This window comes from Penaeus japonicus, unplaced genomic scaffold (genome assembly GCF_977035675.1).
Source record: "Penaeus japonicus unplaced genomic scaffold, GWHDUDI00000001_assembly GWHDUDI00000039, whole genome shotgun sequence".
NCBI classification, from domain to species: domain Eukaryota; kingdom Metazoa; phylum Arthropoda; class Malacostraca; order Decapoda; family Penaeidae; genus Penaeus; species Penaeus japonicus.
Window position 1 is genome coordinate 24215337 of NW_028234441.1, and position 5000 is coordinate 24220336.

General features: G+C 39.2%; 1 protein-coding gene across 1 annotated transcript in view; it reads left to right on the plus strand.

Moving 5' to 3' along the window:
• LOC147467033 (uncharacterized) overlaps positions 1-5000 on the plus strand; it is a 55280-nt gene that overhangs the window by 48520 nt on the left and 1760 nt on the right. The window lies entirely within an intron of this gene.

Sequence of the window (5000 nt, forward strand, 5' to 3'; positions counted from 1 at the left end):
CTGATACAAACCTATATACAAATATATTTTAAAGATTGTTTTATGAGCACATAATAGAGACTAGATTTATTAACGAATCCAAGGAGAAGAAGACTAATAACCTCTCAACGATTCGTAAGTTACTCGTCTAAATCAAGCCTTGTGACAGCAGTAGTATCGTTTTTTTGTTTTCTCGTCTATGAGAAGTCCTGACTGAATTTAGATTGCATTCTTTTTACTGAATTTCTGAATCTGGCGCGAAAATCGCGTGATGGGCGCGATACCACAAGTGCTTCGTTTGTTTTATATATGTCACAACTGAAGAGTGTTGTGCTTTTTGTATAACTCGGTGGTTAAGAAATAATCGTCTCCCAAGATGCTTTTCTCGAGGTTTCTGATTTTTTAGAGTCATATAGAATATGTGCAATACTATAGGTTCATTATAGCACGTCCATAGTTTGTAAAACTATAGTCGCGATTCACAGTTCTGATTGAATATAATTGTCTTAGGAGTAGGTCAGCTGCCATGTTTGGGATATATATATATATATATATATATATATATATATATATATATATATATATATATATACACACACACACACACACACACACACTCATGTGTGTGGAACCGTCATCAAGGACAACCACAGTCACATCACACTATCTCCTCACACACACACACACAGCGACACTGTGTGAACACACACAGCACACACACATATATAGTATCTGGCTAGTTCCACAATGTACTAGACTCAATACGTCCGTCGTTTTAGTTTATGTGTATCCGGTCTGCATGGCAAGTATTGCTTTACATGTTTCTCTGTTTTGCTCAAGGAGTTCGAGTTCAGTTTCAGAGAGATTTCAGGCAATGAAGAGCGTCCCTTCTCGCGCGCCGGGCTAGAATGCATCGAGGCGGCCCGGGCCTCTGCCACACTATAAGTGCTGACTAGGTCGCATCTGATGTGCATCATAACTGAATGCTTACCGTGGCGGTTGTGTTGGGAGGTTTGTCCAAGTGCTGGAAAGCAATAGGCATAGCCGCCTTACCAGCCCGGCGGCTGTCGTCTCTGGGCGCTGCCTGAGGAAGCGAGTGTGCTCGCATTCCATCAGATGGTGCTATCTTGGCGTCCGGCGCGCCACAATGACTGCAGCGTCGCTCATCATGACCAATGATGGGTATGATTTGCCACGCACAAGGGTAGCCTAATCTCAGTCTGTGAAGATTGACTTCGGCTCGTCTTGGTATTTTAGGGGAGAGTATCAGCGACTCATAGCCTGTGGCGCCTGAGTACCAGCTGGCCGAGGGGGAGGTTCTCGCTTCCTCTCTATATCGCTGCAGGGCTCCGACCTGCCCTGCAGCCATCGTTTTACGCCTTAGCAGTTCCCGGCTAGGATGCACCACAGGATCACTCAAGGGTTTCTTCCTGCCTTCCTCCGCTAGCCTGTCAGCTAAGTCGTTCCCTTTAATACCAACATGGCTTGGAATCCAGTTGATGATAATGCGTCTACCCTGATCCAGGATTCTCTGAGCAGTGTTAAGAATCGTGGTCAGAAGATAAACGTTATCAAGGGGCGTGCTTTGCTGCAGGCTGTCAATGACGGCCCTAGAGTCTGTATGTATGACAACATGCCCGTCCGTCTGGGCTGCATGGGCTAGGGCTCCCATAATAGCGACTGCCTCTGCCTGGAGCGAGGAGGCATTGTCGGATACCCGCATAGCTTTCGTTATACCCCTTGCTGCAAAACCGGCGCCTGCAGTGTGGGAAATGGGGTCTACAGAACCATCCGTGAAGTAGGTTTTACTACCCGATGGAGTGATTTCTGCAATATTCCTCTCCGCCTCAGCCTTCAAAAGAGACTGAGAGTACTGAGTCTTTCTCCTTGACAGGTTCATGACAGATTATTCTATCAAGGATCTTGCCCACGGCGGGGCTGTGGCATAGTTAGGGTGGGGGAGGGTCCATGCCCTTAACCAGCAGTGTCTCCTTGAGCTCAAAACGTATGAGCACCCTGGCTGTATGAGACAGCCAGGTATTGTTGGCAAAGAGTTCATGGTTCTGTGCAAGCCGACGCTGCACTTTTTGACTTAGCTGCGAGTCCGGCGGGGACTGTAAGACTTTGGCAAGAAACTGAGCCGCCATCTGATCGATCCGGATGTCCAGAATGATCCTGGCGGCCTCGTTTTGCATGACGTCAAGCCTTTTCCTTAGTCCAGGCTTGGCCGTAATCAGGGCGACGGAGGCGTAGTCCACGATGGGACGGACAGCGTGCACATAGAAGGATCTTAGTACACGGTGCCCAGCCCCTAAGCGCCGCCCTGACAGAGCTCTCATGACAGAGTCTTGCCTTGGTCCGTTCCAGGAGGTATTGAATCTCCGAGCGGAAGGTGAGGTTCTCGTCAACCCATACACCCAGGTATTGGAAGACGTGAACCCACTCTACCTCTAACCCTTCGACTCGCAGCCTTTGGTCTCGGACATCCTGTTTCAGCGCCATTGCCTTCGATTTGGCTGCTGAGATCTTAAGCCCGACTCTGCGGCATTCCTCAGACATTAGGTCCAGACAACGCTGGGTCTTTCTGACTAGGATCTCATTCTGCCTCCAGTGGAGATAATTGCCAGATCATCTGCATATGAGATGATCTTGCACCCCGCTGGGAGTTGAATGTTGAGGATGCTTAACATGAGGGTGTTAAACAGAGCCGGGCTTCTCTTGCTCGTTTTGCTCCTTTTTTCCTATAGACTGATATTTTTGTTGTTGTTAGTTGTTTATATTCTTTGTTATGTTTATATAGTTTGTCCCTTTTCTGTATTACTATGTATATTTTCAGCCACTGGCTGCATGAGATACAATAAACCGATTATTATTATTATTATTATTATTATATATATATATATATATATATATATATATATATATATATATATGTGTGTGTGTGTGTGTGTGTGTGTGTGTGTGTGTGTGTGTGTGTGTGTGTGTGTGTGTGTATGTATATAATTTTTTTCATGTTATATTCATTGTTATTAATATTACCTGTATTGATTTACGATCATTATATACCTCCCACACTCCGGATACATTTGAAATTATTTCGTTAATATGCTATTGCCAGTCTAAAGACTTTGTTAGTGATAGGTTGTAGTGGTTTGTCGTTCATCCAATTGTGTAAGGTTTATTACACTCTATAACAAGCAAAACGATTATAGATAATACCACTCCATGGTTCTCGAAAGCACATGCGAACAAATACCACAAATGCTGCAACATAATGCTATATATACTACTACAAACACTACTGTGACAAAAAAAGGATTTTGCAGATCGAGATTATACCATAAAGAGTACACAGTTTTGCCAGCCGGCGGAAATATACATTCATTAAAAAAAACAACAAAAAAACACTGAGTAATAACTTGTACTTGACTTGTACTAGTAATAGCTTGTACTGAGTAAGAACTTGTACTGAGTAATAACTTTACTAGTAATAACTTATAATAGTAATAACTTGTACTGAGTAAAAACTTGTACTAAGACTACATTTAGTAACAACTCGTACTTGACTATATTTAGGAATAGCTTACACTATGGCTACATTATGCAATAACTTGCGCTAAGACTACTGTTGATATTTAACTTGTACGAGGATCCAGAGACCCGAGTGTAACAGACATGATCATATATAACAACATATCAGATCGAGGGATACCACAAAATTTGAGAAGTTTATTGCAAGAGCAACATGTGTGTTTCTTCGGTGTAAAAAAACAAAAAAACTTTGTTATATATCCTGCGAATCGGGTATAGATTTTTACGTATATTTAATATATTAACTTTCGTGCTTTTATGATAAGCAATGTGTTATAACTTTGTAATAAGTTTGTGTTATTGTATTCTGACACCTAGAAATTTGCGATATATTATAGATGTTCAACATTATATTTTATTAAGATGTACAATAGTAAAACTTATTCATATTAAAATCAGCACGAACACTTGTTCATACTCTCTCATCACGTTCTAGAAGGAACCGATAAACGAACAAAACTCCACGCAACTTGCGCGCCACATTTCAACCATGAAGCCAATTCCATAACAGGTCTCGCTATATTTACGTAACACAGCGATATATCAAAGCAATTTCTCGTGCTTGAAGGGCTTTATTATTCACCATGGCAACAAAAGAGAAAGATGAATATTTTAGAAAAAAATCGTTATCCTTAGTTTTCGTGGACGAAAATAAGGCCACGCAAATTCTGATTAATTCATGTTAATAACGATCATTACTATTGCTGCTGTTTTTATAATGGTGATAAGACGCGTAATGCTGGCAGTAATACGTATAGAATTTACCATTTTTATTATCATTATTATCATTATTGTTATCATTATTCTTGTTATCATTAATTTTTTTTTCTCATCATTATTGTTATTATTTTGTTGTCAATATTGTTATCTGTTGTTTTGTTTTTATCTTAGTTCGTTACCATTATTTTTATTTTGGTAACAAAATTATCACCATCTTGTATTATTCGCGGTTTTATCTTCATATTTGATATGATTTTTTATATTGCAATTATCATATTATCATATTATTGTTATACAAACCGAACAGTCTTCATCATTATTATTGTTGTTATCGTTATTATTATTGTTGTTGTTATTGTTTTGTTATTATTTTTTATTATCATTGATATTAGTGAGAAAAATAATGATGATAATAATGATAATGATAATATTGGCGATATTAATGATAATGATAATAGTGATGATGTTAATGATAATGCTGTTATTATTATTATTATCGTTATTATTATTATTGCTATTATTATTATTATTATTATTATTATTATTATTATTATTACTACTACTACTACTATAATTATTGTTATTATTTGTTGTTATCGATGTTGTTTATTGTTCTCCGTAATACGGTTGCATTGTTCTAACTAGATGTCGTTCATAAAACAGCTCTAACAAAATCAAGCGACCAGATCTCATTAAAACAACAATATATT